Consider the following 15,543-nt stretch of genomic DNA (forward strand, 5'->3'; position numbering starts at 1 on the left):
TTGACCACTAGGTGATGCTTTATTTTCTTAGTTAGTTTGAAACTTCCTGTTTTTGGTTTTCTGTTTCCTTTTTGTCATCGCGGAAGTGAACTTGAGAAAAGAATGATGCTGGCAAGCAAAGAGCCCCTAGCATGTGTGCTGTTTCTTTTCCTCATGTGTTGGAAACATAATAAGTTTGCAAGAATTTCTAAGAAATATCAAAGGCTGTGAAGATTATTGACCAAGAAGTTTAACCCGTCATTGATTGGCAAGCAGGCAAAGTGGTATGTTTTATTTTATTTTGTTTGTTGGTCGTCACATTTTATTTCTTAAATTATGTGATGTGAAAGAGACTTTATTTATTTTCTTTATGATGTTTGTCTGTCTATATTTTAGTTCTACGGTGTTTACATGATTTTAAGAAGATCTGCCAAGATAATAAACATCTGTAAAAAGAACCGGAGTCTCGCATCTAATCAATGGGCGGCATAATCATTGATGCTTTCATCAAAGGTCTGTGCTCCGTGTTCCTGCCTAACTATAAACATATAAATGGAAAAAAAACAAAAAAGGTCTTTTACCATTAACCTTAATCGATTATGGAAGAGCCTTGACCTCTCTGAAAATACATGTGGAGGAGAAACTGGAACACATAAATAGGTTATTTTTTTTTTAAGCTACTAAATATGAAGCTGGATGTAGTGTGAAATTAGACATTCCTGTTAGAAGCAGGGCTCCATCTATTCAGGAGGAAAAAATAAATAAATGAAGGATCAGTTTAACCAGAGAGCACAGAGGAAATGACACAGAGTATGGGCAAAGAAAGCATGAACCACATTGTTTAATGAATTATATATATATTTTTCTACTTTACCCACTGTGTGTGAAGAGTAGACCATACACCGAAGACAGTCTGCAAAGCACATTGCTGTACACCACCAGAGCAACATGTGCTATTTTGTCCCAGGACTCAAGATATTTGTGTAAAATTTGATTTTAATTCCAGTTTCCTTATTTCACGATATACAAATACAGAAAAATAGATTGTGTGTGTGATGCACTCATGTTATTGACCATGAACCTAATGTAAGAACTGAATGGACACTTGTACGAAGAATATTGTTGACTTTGCACAGACACCTTAAGACTTTGGGGTTGTTCTGATCCGCTTGACTGTGTTTCCTTCACTCAGTTACCAGCAGAGGAGAAAACAGAAAAAAAGTAACATGAAAACAAAAAAAACAAAAAAAAACAAAAAAACAACTCCATATCAAAAATGTTTTATTTTTCTCTCACTTATGTCTTGATCATCTTGAAACCCCTCAAAATTATCTCATTAGCATTAGTTTGAAAACCTAGTTCATTCATTCATTCATTCATTCATTCATTCATTTCTTTCCTTTGTCTTTCACGTGCAGATCAAAGTCTGTTGGTGGGTTTCCCTGAAGGCCAGAAAACATCAGTGAAGGTCCATAGGCGGCATAACTCCATGTTCCCACCCAGAGCTTGCTTATTTATTTTTTTACTAAACACTGAGAAAACAAACAAACAAACAAACATGTTCTTAACAACTTATTGCATGTAATCTGTGTATAAAATGTACAAATGATGCACAGGCCTCTCGTGCTTAAGCCGCATGATTACAAGTCGCAGGGAACCAGGATGGACACAGGAGCAACGGATATATTAGGAAAGTATATTCAGGTAATATATATTCATGTATTGATTTATTATTTTTTTTTCCAGATCTCACCACATTCTCCTCTTGTCGACGTGGTCTGTAAAGGAAGAAACAGAGCGGAGCGTAGAGGATGTTAACTGCTCCGATGATGGCCATGAGCCACGGGAAGCCAAACGCCGCAGCGATGGGGCCACCGACAGACGGACCTTTGACCCAAGAGAGAACACACACAGAGGGGCTGGATTCACACATCCATGTTCAGCTGAGCACACACACACACACACACACACACACACACACACACAAATGAAGCTACTGTATGTGCTTATGACAACTTAGACAAAAAGTAGTTTTAAGGGATTTAAGTGTCTCCTAGTTTGATTTTTTTTTAAGTCACAATCAAACAACAGCAATGGTCTGAAGTCTTTTCACTTCACATTAACAATATTTGTTTTTCATATTCAGCATAAAACAAAAGAAAAAAAATGCAACATGTATGATGTTTTTTTTTTTTTTTTTTTTTTTTTCTTCCACTTCAGTCCAGGCACCACACAGGCTGGTTGCCTGTCAGCCGGTGTGAGTGACTGTCACCAGTTCACACTCATGCATGTTACCTGTGGCCTTTTTATATGGGGAAAAAAACAAAAAAAAAACAAAAAAAAAACAACTTCTAGGGTTTTCAGTTCAGGTCAGTTTAGTCTGTTGTCATTCAAACATGTTAAAAAAACATGAGGGCACGAAATCCATTACCCAGCTCCAGCAGCATACAGGATAAATCATGTTATGCAAGAATAAATAACATTACCATGCCAACATTACCAGTGTAAGAGCTCCAATTAAACAACCATCACCAGCATGTGCATCTTCTCTTTGTATATACTGAGTATACAGTGATACTGAGCCAGTGCAACTGTATTTTAATGTCACTAAAATAAATCTGAGTGAATCTCAGTGAATCTCAGCTTACAGTATAAGGTGTAATGCAATCATTATATTCCCCACTTGGCAGTTTCTGTGTCAGACGTAACATGGAAAAAACAACAACAACAACAACAACAACAACAACAACAACAATAACAACAACAAAAACTTACCTACAGAGAATCCTATGCATATTGCAATATTAGCAATGGCATAGATGCTGCCATAGACAGGCTCATGTCTGAGGTCAGCCTGGCATCACTGTGGAGTCCACCATGCCTGGTAAAACAGCATCACTCACAGTATCACAAACATTGATAAAAGTTAAAGTTTATTATTTGTTTATTTATTTATTTTATAGCCTGACATACTAATTGAAAAGCCAGCAGCTGCATTCATAGCCATCACAAGTTCGATATTCTTGGCAAATCTAAACCGGGATACAGAGGGGAATAATAATAATAATAATAATAAGAGAGCTCAGGGACCCTTCAAGCCACAAATGAATGAATGAATGAATGAATGAATGTCTGTCTGTCTGTCTGTCTGTGAGACTTACAGAAATGGTGGTTATTCCCAGAAGGAGCATTCCAAAAAAAGCACATAGCCATCTGTGGAAAGACAAGATGAGAGCTCACTGATCCCTGTGGGTGAAGTTAGGTCACTGAAACTGTGGAAGGTATACAACTCAGAAAAGGGACCAAAGCAGTATTAGAAAAAAATGCAGTATTGTAAACAAACGTAAAAAAGTAACATATTAAAAAAAATAATAATAACACAATAAATGGAATGTGAACGCTGTACATACTGCAGAAATGTGTATTTAAGGATTAGGATTATTTTAGGGTTAGGGTTAGAGGCTTGTAGACCAGCGCCGGGGATTTTAAAATCTGAGACCTTGGGCTTCAATCAAAGTTTAGAAAAAGGTGTGTCCCTTATCGTATGGCTTAATTCATGAATGTCTGTGGGATCTTGCAGCTCTTATTTAATCCCATGGATATTTGGCAATTGAGCCAAGCTTATATTGCCACTTGATATAACTTCAAAAAACATCCAAATGTATAAAAAACAGTTGACTCCAAAAATATTTTATTAGTTTGTCTGACTGTGAAACGTAGGAAAAAGAGGACAGTTCCTCAGATCTGTGTCTCTCCTTAGTTAAATGATACGGTTTCCTTTTGATAACTAGAGGGAACAACCATCTGTTTTTCAGTTTTATGGAAACATTTTCCACCCTCAGTGTCTGAGCCTCTCCTGACGCTATGTGGCGCCCCCCAGTGAAGGACGGCCTCCTGCTTTAAAAACCTCAGGATGAGCAAAGTAAATTCACCGTTTCTATCAAATATGTTAAAGAATGTGCCTTAACAAAGCCCATGACTGAGGTGTCATATCTACTGTGCATAACAAAAGTCAGCTTGGTTGCTTAGTACACAGATTTCTTGAATCCAATACAGCATACATGCATTTGAAAACCAATAATATTTCTTCATCCTACATGAAAACTAGCACTTCAGTTTTGGATGTGCTCATATGCAAATGACAGAGCACAGGTTTGGCTTGAGAGCAGCTCACTGTACAAATGTCATACAAATTTCAGCTTTTTAATGCACAACAACTGTGACCTATCAGGGTGTTTGCAGATGAGTCAGAATTTGCAACATATTTCAAAATTGATCATTTCAGATAAATTTAATGCACAGGAACATGTGTCATTAATCAGGGAAACTGCAAAACCTTTTTTCATAGAAATTAATGAGTCATTTAGATATTTTTCAACCTTTCTTCTTCTTTTTTTTTTTTTTTTCCTTGAACAGTAATGCAGCACTACATCAACCTACCATCCAATTCTGTGAGCCAGAGGACCAAAGATATTGGCTGAAACGAGGTAGGAGACACTGTCTGGCAAGAAGACAACACCTGAGAGAGAATTTGTGAGGATGGAGTGAAAAAGCAGAGAAGAAATAGAAGGATATCACCTCATTTTCCAGGCCAGAAGCCTTTTCTTACATCCATTCCTTCACTCATGAATATACTGGTTTAATTTCTGCCATGCTGTTTTTCAACCATTTTGAATTTTATGCTTGAAAAATAAGTAGTGAGGAATTTCGATACCAAACCTGAGTTAACAAAATCACAGGTTTTATGAACAAAAGAAGCAAAATGTTTGCTTGAAGGAACAGTCTTTGCTCTGGACCAGCCTCATCATTTGACCAGAATATTTTATGGTTAATTCACTGTATAAGTCAATGTTTTTGAAGATGAAAATGATCAAATCTCAGGAATGAGTGTTTGTGAGGCCTGGAGTTTTCAGAGCTGATGGGTCAGAAGCTGTGAAGTTAAATAAATTATCATATAATGATGCTGAAGTTTCCACCTGTGACATTGTGAAGCTGCAGCCTTTTGTATTACAGCACTTCTCAGTTGCTAAAAAACATTAAACTCCATTCTCTGAACCAGATTCTCAGTGGCCTAAACTCATTTTTCCAATCAAACACTCTTTTGGCCAAACATAAAACATTTACTTGGACACAATTTGCAAAACTCATCCATTCTTTTTTGCTAAACACATTACTTAAACACATTCTCAATCACTAAACACATTTCACACTGTCATACTCTCGTGTTGCAATACTGTAAACACTGACAGCTAATTGTGAACACAACTCCAACACAGCCGTCACCTTTTACACACAACAACTCAAAACTGAACACACATCATTCTTTGATTGTGCAGTAACGTGCTTTTCATTTAGTCTTATTTTTTGTTATGAAAGTGCTGAATGTAGTCTAGATATTGCTTTGACTACAATATTATTTTACTAAATGCATTTACAATAAACATTTTCTGTTGACTACATGTCCTGGATGCTGTGTCCTAAATTATTTGATGTAGTGTCTGGCGAATGCTCTGTGGTGACTATATTTGTACTTGCTGTGTGTATGATCTGAACACATTGTTTGGTTTTGAACGCAGGATAACTGCTTTTGAGGTGACAGTTTGATTCTGATAGAAAAGTCTGGGGTTTTGTGAATGTAGTTCGAGTTTTTTGGATTTGTGTTTAAGGTTTTGAGAAAATGGGTGGAGGTCTCAAGAAATGTGTTTTAGCAATTGGGAAAAACTGTATTGTCAGCAGGAGACGTGAGAGTCATTAATACCTAGCTGCCATTTCCTTGGACACATGGTCTTCATCATCCAGATGGGCAGAGATGCCTCCAGCATGCCGATCGCCATAGTTGAAAAACAAATGGCACCTGGCAACAAGATCAAGTCAACACAGAGTACAAGGTTCTTTCCATCTTTTCAGATTGAAGATATGCAGATTTTCTGGAAAGCTCATTTCGCTTGTCATTATCAAACAGCCAAAATATGTTGTCTAATCTGGCACTTTAAAGCGATATGGAACTATAATAATGATACTTCTGCTGTTTAAATTACCAGCTGCAACAAGAATGTATGGATCCTTCAGTAGCATCAGTAGTGGGGTTCCTTTTTGCTCTGGATAGAGAGAAGCATAAAAAAAATAATATATATATATATATATATATATATATATATATATATATATATATATATATATACATATATATAAATATATATATATATATACATATATATAATAAAAGAAAATAATAAAATAAACCCTTTGGGCATCAAATGTCACCCTTTTCCACCAATTTCATTTCATTTTGGTTGCACTTAATCCAGAAACATCTTGCTTGACTTTTCCTTCAGAGCGCACAATCAAAACTCAGTTTTGTGCACAAACTTGAGTGTGCAGTGCAGAGAAGTGATTTTTCATGTTGGTGGACACAGTAAACACAGTGCATATTTTAACCAGTAGATGGCAGTGTGTCTTACACATGCAGGTTTACACACACACTTTGCTGTCAGGTGTGGAACCTGCTGCCTGGCTGGGAGACTCACTCCACCATGTTCAAACTTCTGAAACTCACACAGGATTGAAAAAGGTGCCTCTGGCCATTTTGCTGCCCAACTGGAAATGCAGTGGAGAGCAGAACATTCTGCACCGAGCGCTGAGGCGCAGTGAGGCCGCCCGGCAACCGTCAGGGAGAGAGCCGCCACCCGAGAACCTCGCTGGGCCGAGACACGTCAGCCTACTGGCAACGTCTCCCCAAAAGCACCGAGCTGCACCCACATCATCCTGTGTGACCTTTAACCCTCTGAAATAAAACCCTTCATTTAAAATGCATTTATTTCACCCTCTTAAAAAAAAAAAAAAAAAAAAAAAAAAAAATCACTTTATCTATTTTTTTAGTGTTAACTTTCTGGTAATTTAATCTGAACTAGATACAGTATGTACGTGTGTCTTATTTATTTATTTACCCACGCCCCAAGCAATTTTTTTCTTGCAATTTTTCAGGTAATTGTCTTGTGACTTTTCCACAAATTTCTCACAATTTTTGGTGTCATTTCTTGCGGATTTTCCCATCTCCTTTTCATGATGTTTAGAGTAAGCTGGTGAATTTCTACATTACCTTCACCCAAAACAGCGGAACAAGAAGGGAGACATCTTCCCCACATATTCATACATCACACTGCCGAAGGGAGCCCCCGCTACAAGACACAGAAGAGAGTGGACCACATAACAGAGCGAGGGTGGCAAGTTTGCACTTTCTAGGATGGTAACGAAATTTCTAGTTGATTTACATTCATTCTCTGCAGCCTTCCCCTAATGTACGCCTAACCCCAAACTTAACCTAACCATAACCTTTAAGGCAGAATGAGTAGGATTTTTTTTTTTTTTTTTTTTTTTGTATAAGACAATGTATAGACACAAACAAAAATAATCCCTCTCAATCATCTCTTCTGAGCCACAAGCAGTGTGTGTTAGTGTGAGTGTGTCTGCGGAGACTCTGCCCTCTGCCTGGAGTTTCTCTCACCAATAAGTCAAAATATCAATAAGTCAAAATGACCTCCCAAAATAAAAAAAAAAAAAAAAAAAAAAAATTCCCTTGTTAAAATGAAATTGGTGCAAGGGTAGCTGCTTTGGGGAAGTGAGGTGGTGTGATGCTTGAGGAGGGCTTCCACTGTCTTGTATGACCTGGTTTCATGGCCCCATGTCGGTGGCCATCTTCCTCGTTGAAATGTCCTCGAGCAATTTTCTGAATCCCTACCTGCTTCTCTGTAGCCATGGCTGTTCCCTCTGACTTTGCCAAGGGAGGGAGAGCAAAGATCGAGAGTCAGAAAAAGCACTATATGCACATCCCCCCCATTAAAAAAAGGGAAGGGAAGGGAAGGGAAATATTTTCAGGAAGGGCTTCATGAAAACCTGACAAGGCAAAGAAACAATATAAATCCATCCCGATAACCTTATTGTATCACTTTATTTATGCATGTGACTGTGTGTGCATGTCTGAATCCTTCCCCGTCTGCTTGACATTTTCTTTCTCATGACGCTCAGGGTTTTTTAGGTTGGATTGCACTTGTTTGGGTTGTGTTTTATATCACAGTGGCAGTAGCTAGGGTTGGGAACCGGAACCGGTTCTTTTTCGGAACCGGTGACACTTACAGAGGGTTGCCATGAAGATTGTTAAGAAACCAGTACACATGGGGATGTGATATCCTCAATCATTTAGATGGACTCTTTATTTGTTTGCAGCATAATCACAAAGGCATTTCATGACAACATCACAGAGTCACCAATAGATATAGACAGATATATACCAATACACACATCCATGCAATACCTCATACAAGTTTGGAGCTAAACAGAAAAGTCTCCTACCTAGACCAGCTGGCCATCCTGCTTCATTAATTAATTATGTGAGTTGCTTCTTAAAAAACTTAATGTCTTGTGGGACAAATGAGAATCTGTTGTTCTGTTTTTTAATGAATTGTCGGGGGCAATATTGTCGCCCAGATGGCAACAGCTGGAGGCAAATGAGGAGGCGAGAGAGTGCCTGTTGTCGCCCGCAATGTTGTTTGCCTTATTCTTCATTCTGTCTCTATAGATTCACTCTGTCCTTGGTAACACGATCCCTAACAGTTTACTGGCTGCTGCAAACATTTTTCTGACAGACTTTTTCTGTGTCTCAGTGGCATTTCAAAACCAGCAGACGATGCAGAAGGCCAAACGCTTTCAATGACAGCACAGTGGGACACCGAGGACAACCATTTCTTCAAAAAAGCACATTCTTTGCTGTGTCTTAGTGCATAAGAGGTCAGACCACAGATCCCATTTCAGCTTATTTTTCAAGCACAATGTGGAGGTATTTGTAATCTATAGCAGACTGTATTGGCTCTCCATTATGTCAAATCTGAATAAACACAAAACAAATGCAAGAATGAAAATGGAGAGGTTTTAATTAAAGATGCACAGTGACATTACACAGTGCTATGAGAGTTTTACAAATTATGAAGCTGACTGAAAGTTATTAATCTCCAGTTATTCTCACGTCATTGTTTGTGGGGGATTCCCTGTGTTATAATGCAATTGGTGCAGCTTCAGATCTCCATAGTGCTCCAGGATATCCATAGTGAAAAGGCAGTTGTGTCAAAATAGGCAGCGTCTGAGTTATTGTATATAACAGACAGACAAACAAATTTAATGTCATGGGTCAAAATATCAGGGGTGCTACCAAGTGTGCATGTGACCATCGGGATCATGTGTTTATTGCAAAATATGTATGTAAAGTCCCATATTTGCACTGACAAAGAATGTAGTAGGAAACTAAACACACCATAAAATATAGCAATGCCTCCATTCACAGTCTACTTTCAGCTTTTCTAACGAGGACATTAGAATGATTTTTTTTTTTCATATGTTTTCAAAACACACTTGGCTTAAATTGTATAGAAAAGTAATTAACCAATCAAACAGAACATGGACAGACTTAATACCATGGTAATAAGCAAAACTTGTGCGAAGGGACCAGTTTCAGCTTTCATGCTGACTAAAATGGATTGATTTGTTTTTTGTAAGTCTTTGCAGATCATACATTTTATCTTTTTATCTAGCTTAGCTTTACTGTAAATAATTACAACTGCTCAAAAATATTGTAACTCATTTGTATTCAGATACATGGCAGCTAAAAGAAAACAAGTGATTTGTCTACATCGTTAGTAACAAAGGCATAAAGCAATTTGCCGATGTGTCTTTTGGTCTTTATATGAGCATCCAACTTGCACACAGACTTGTTGAGAATTGTAATTGTACTGGGTTATTTGACTGGGGATGCCAAAGGACTCACAAAGGCAAATAAATTAAAGCCTGTGTAAACAGTGTTTGTATAATCTGTTGAGCTGAGTACTCTGAGGCATGCTCGTGATGACGGGCATGAATGAACCTGACCAAACAGAACGCAGAAGTTAAACTCCTTTGTCATACACCAAGAGCAGATGTTACCTGCTGTGTGGTCGGGTATGGTTCATGTAGGGTCAGGGGATATGTTTTGGATTACTCACATCTGAATCCGTACTAAGACTGACTTTGGTCCGAACCGGATGTTGGGTGTGTTGCTTTGCTTCACTGGTGCTGTCAGCCTCAACTGGCTGAAGATGGTTTTGTTTAGTCTGCATGTCAACTTTAATAGACAAAGTAAATTCCTGTGCATGTGTGTGTCTGTCTCTCTGAGCAAAACAGCCCAGCTTCAACTTGCTAGGGAACAAACCAAAACTGTTGTAAAACATTAATTAAAACAACTACACTCACAGGTCAGGCAGGCACAGCCCCGGTGAGCTGGATCCCGTCAGTGCTCGTACCAGCACTTGTGAAATGCAACAGTGAGGACACGGACATATACCCGAGAAACACACTGTGCACCAGGCGGCACTGCATCCTCTGGTCACGCTTACAGAGGTGTTACGTGTAAGCATGGCAGGAGGACCCAAATGCAGGAGACGAATGCGATGAGGCAAGTATATTTAATGAAAACTGAAGGCAGGATTTCAGAATAAAGTCACATATAAACCTAAACTTAAGCAGCCCAATGTGGACACACAATGAATAAAAAAAATAAATAAAAAATACAAAAGTGAAAACAGGACTTAAATACAGTAGAGACTAACGAGGAAACAAGATGCACCTGGGGAAGGAGCTGGAAAGACTGGAGAAAAAAAAAAATGACTGGCTAAGGGAAACACTGGAGAGCGAGCAGAAGAAAATAGGGCTAATGACTCTAACTCAGGGCAGGTGTGGAAAGCTGGGCAAAGACTGACAAAAAGGAACCCAACACACTAAAAACACAAGAAAAAACAAGGAAAAAACAGAAAGCAAAATCCAGAAGTCCAAGTATAAAGTCCAAAAAACACCAAAAGCCCATAAACATAACCATAACTGACAACCATTGTGGATGATGCATGATGAAATCGATGATGCATGTTATTTCTTATTTTTCTTCTCAATTCCACTGCATGATATTTATTTTACTGAATAGCGTGTGAAGAAAGTTATCCTGATCGGACAGAGAGGAAATGTGCAACTTAAATGTGAATTTGCTAAATTAAATGTCTTAAATTATATCCCAGTGGGTATAACTGCACTGTGTAGATAAGCTTTGTGAGACTCGCTTATTAGCGAGCCTCGACACGGTCGAGTGTGTGACTCTTTGTTGATAATGTGTTCTGTGGAAACGAGCTGTGCAATGTTAGGTTCCAGATTGACCAACTCACTTTTGGCTTTATAGAGAGGAGTCCTCCCTTTATTTTTGGAGAACTATTTTGAAATTCCTATGCTGTGATTAATAGTAATAATCATCATCTTTGTTTCCTTCTTAAAGGATCTGTAATGCTTTTTCAACATATCCTCTACAGAAAGGGTAGGCATGGGTATATGTGCATGTGTGCATTACTTGGTGATGTACCAAAAACACAGCTACAATAAGAAAAAGAAGAAGAAGAAGAAGGCTCACTAGTCACTTTAAATTTTGCCATGACAGTTTCAGTCACCCACCTGTTAGTCAGTGGCCCAATGAAGGGGTTGGTGATGAGTTGTATGGTGGCCTTGGAGGCCAGCAGCACTCCAACTTTCACATTTTCATGGTCTAGCAGAGTGTCTGCTGTAGTGTAATTGGGACAAGAGGAGTTCTGGGCCACGATGGATGAATCAGAGGAGGAAGCCGGGCTCGGAGGCTCGGCTGTGGAGTTCAAACCCACTGAGCTGTTGCTGCGGGGCTGGAAGGTGGAACCGACTGTGCTGTTCTCAGCGGCGCGGGTGGCAAGCTGATCCATTGAGTACAGGTAACTGGGAAGTATTGGCACTGATGGAGAGAAAACACATGAAAGAAACAAAATATATAATATATTTCCAAGACAATTCATTTTCACTCATACAAGCTGCACCTACCGACCACAGAGAGCAGCATGTTATCCAGCAGCAAGGCAATAAACACAATAACCAGGAGCGTTTTCTTCAGCTGTGCCTCCTGCCTCAGCCAAGTCAGCAAGCCTAGTTTTCAAAACAGAAACAATTATCTTAACTTTTTTTGTCTTTCTGGTACCATTCTGCTGAATATTTCTGGACAAATAACAACAGCAACCAATAAAAACACAACAGGCATATACATACAAGAAAGAGAACACTGAACACACAAATAAGTTAGTTAATTAATTACAATGTTAGAGATACTTCTGTAACATAATTATGCTTAAGCCATTAACCTATGAGATCACATAATTCAACATGTCTTTAAGTATTAGATGCCAGTCACTGTAAATAATGATAAAACTATGTTTGTAGACAGATAATCCATAACTAAATGAAAGTAAAGAATCATATCAATGGGTTTGCACCGGGCAAAGAATGCAGAGATATAATTGAAGATTTTTTTTTTATTTATTCCTTTTTTGTTTGTTTTGCTTTAGTTTGTTGATACGCACATAAGGTAGATATAGGTGTATAGATATATGCCGCAGAATTTTGATCCAGTTTGGTAATTTTGTGTCTCTATGCAATATGCTCACTACCAAGTCAAAGATTGCCAGTGTGACACTGCTTGTTACATAAACATATTTGCTCAATAGGCTAAGTAAAGTAAAGTAAGTAAATGAATTACAGTAGGTCTTTAATTTGAAAACTGAATTAACAGTAAACTCATGGCCTATTTCTTCCCTCGTTCGACATTTTCAAATTTATCACTGACAGCATCAAATCTAGAAAAAAAAAAATGTGCCAGAGAGAAAATATCACTGAAATTTGACATGTGGATAGCCAACAACAAAATAAGAAACAATATCATTCAAAATTCAAAGCATACTTACCAAGATCTTACTTCAAAAAAAAAAAAAAAAAAAAAAAATGCTAGATAATCTCTTGAAAGTCATTTTTTTTCATTTGTTTGTTAGTTTGAATTCACATGTTAAAAAAAAAAAAATTAAAAAAAAAAAAAAAAATATATATATATATATATATATATATGGAATCCTATTATATAGAATAGAAGAGAAGATAATCTAGAAAGAAAAAAGAGATAGATAGATAGATAGATAGATAGATAGATAGATAGATAGATAGATTGATTGATGATCTCTGTGTACTTACCCATGTGTAAGCTTTGCCAACAGAGCGGGGCAGCCTCACCTGCAGGTGTGTCCAGGTGTGACAGTTTACGAAGGACTTTACTTCGTTGCACTCCTCCAGCTCGCCTCAAAAACATTTATATAGCAGTTTGATCCAACTGAGTGCTTTGATTGGACAAGAGCGCTGATATTCAGTACAACAGCACTCCATCCACTGTGATATTGTTTACAAGAAACAAGCAGAGCGGATACTAATGAGTAACAGTGAGCCTGTGGCTTTATGTAAAAGGTATTGTAGTTGTGTTATATGGGCTAACTTGTCATAGTGGCTATAATGCAGCTATTAACACAACTATGGAAAACTATTCACAGAAGTTCAAATATTACATAGTATGTCAAATGTGAAAAATTAATTGTCAAAAACCTCACATAAATTTCACAATAAACTCACAAATCCACATATACAGAGTATCTGTTCAGATGTCTGGCTGGCTCATTACTGGCTTGGCAGCCTCATTTGAATGCTACAGCCCAGTCAGCTGTCCATCCCGTAGAAAATGAATGGGTAGAACCGACGTGGGCCTTTGGTTCACAGCAAATTAGAGGATTTTTGGGTGGTTGTCAAGGCAACAGCTGCACATGTTCAACTGATGTCACTGCATCGACAGAGGAGTTTGTGTTTGCCAGGAGAACTGATGCATGGCTAATGGAAATATGTTCTGTTTTCACAAGAGAATGAATAAAGAGAATTGAAAAAATAACTTTTTGGCTCTTGATTTAAAAAAAAAAAAAAAGGTTTTGGGGGGACTTTAGTCGTGCAACGGCTCCAAAGATTATAGCAACCACCTAGCAACCACCCAAAATACCATAGTAACCACCTGCCCATGTCCTAGCAACCATTCAGTTTACCACAGCAACCATTTAGCAAAACAACTACAAACCAAACACACCACCACGCACAAACGGCATAGCAAAGGGACGGCGGGTTAGCGCACGGCCACGCATTCAGCGATGCAGGCGAGCACATTTACAGTTTCTCGACAGAGATCCACCGAACAGCAGGTGCTTGTTTTGTTACAATGGAAGTTTCAATAAAGTTACTCTAATAAACTCCTCTGCCTACATGGTGAGGTCAGTGAATGCTGCAGCTGTTGCCTTGGGAAGGTGAACCACCTGGAAATATTCTGATTTTCTGTGACCTGAAGGGCCACAGTGGCCCGTGCCAGTTCAATTTCTATGGTCCATCCACCCACACTGATAATCTGTGGCCTGAAGGTTAGAGAAGCTTGTGACAGCACAGTCACTGATGAGCTCTCTCTTCCTTTGATAACCCACAGCTGATGTGCTCTTGAGCAGAGCACTTGACCTCAAACTCCAGTGGAGCTGCTCAGTGGCCAGCGGTGAAGACGGTGGCTATAATGGGCAGCTCCCGGGTGTGAATGTGTGTAATTAATGTGTATGTGTACTCAGCAAAAAAAAAAGTCCATTCCACCGCCTGGCCGAACAGTTCTGAGCACAGACAGAAACTGCTGGCACTTCCACCTGGGCATGTTTCCAAATGAAAGGGTTTCAGACTGTGTCCACTTCTCTGGGGCACAGTTTGTAGAGCTGATACCATGCAATGAAAAAGTGCCGTTGTACTACAAAAAGTATACAAATGCCCGAGACCGTGTCAAATTCTTCTGTGCAGAAAGCGTTTCAACATCAATGACGAAATGTTCCCCTCTTACAAGAACTGAATCTGTTGGTGACTCAGCGAAAATCGGACTCTTTTGTTTGTTTCTTTCAGTCAGTAGTTATGTGTGGTGAGGAGCAGGAGGATGTTTTTACACACTCACAGACTCTGTGAGTGCATTCCCGACAAGTCTGCAAGGGGAATCGGTGTGTGTGTGTGTGAGGGTTCTTTTGCAACACTTTCTGAGCCCTTCATGAACATTTTCCCCAAATTTGCAGTCATGCTTAAGGAAATGACTCTCAATCCAGCACGTTGTGACGTTGACCAGTATACGGTTACACAGATCAAGAGCTTTATGGTATTTGAAACCCAAACACCATAACACAGGCAGCAACACTGACCAGCTTCCCACCTACTCTGAGGCTGCCTGCACACGATGAGTTCATGTTCATATTGTAGTGGAATCACTGGAAACCTGTGACTGCATAAAAGGTAGCACAAAAGATATTGGACTTCTAAAATATGACTGTTTGTTTTGGGAACAGACTAGCGGAATGTGAAAACATCAGCAGAAACATGTGTACTCGTGTGTGTGCGCGCGTGTGTGTGTGTGTGTGTGTGTGTGTGCCTGCATTTCCTCTAAAAATTCCAGGCAGGCCAACAGCAGAGCCGCAGAGTTTCGGTTGCTGCTTGCAGTTCGAACGGCACCAAATGTTATCTGTCCTGATTGCAGATATGTCATGTGCCCTTCCTTAAAATACACTGAACACTCAAAACCTGATCATATCTGTCTTGACCTCATTCGTATTT

The 15,543-nt window shown here is 38.9% G+C and overlaps 1 pseudogene; it reads right to left on the reverse strand.

Moving 5' to 3' along the window:
* Positions 1–1,367: 1,367 nt before the first annotated feature.
* Positions 1,368–13,084, reverse strand: LOC115363679 (synaptic vesicular amine transporter-like; annotated as a pseudogene).
* Positions 13,085–15,543: the final 2,459 nt, after the last annotated feature.

Source organism: Myripristis murdjan, chromosome 8 (genome assembly GCF_902150065.1).
Source record: "Myripristis murdjan chromosome 8, fMyrMur1.1, whole genome shotgun sequence".
NCBI classification, from domain to species: Eukaryota; Metazoa; Chordata; class Actinopteri; order Holocentriformes; family Holocentridae; genus Myripristis; species Myripristis murdjan.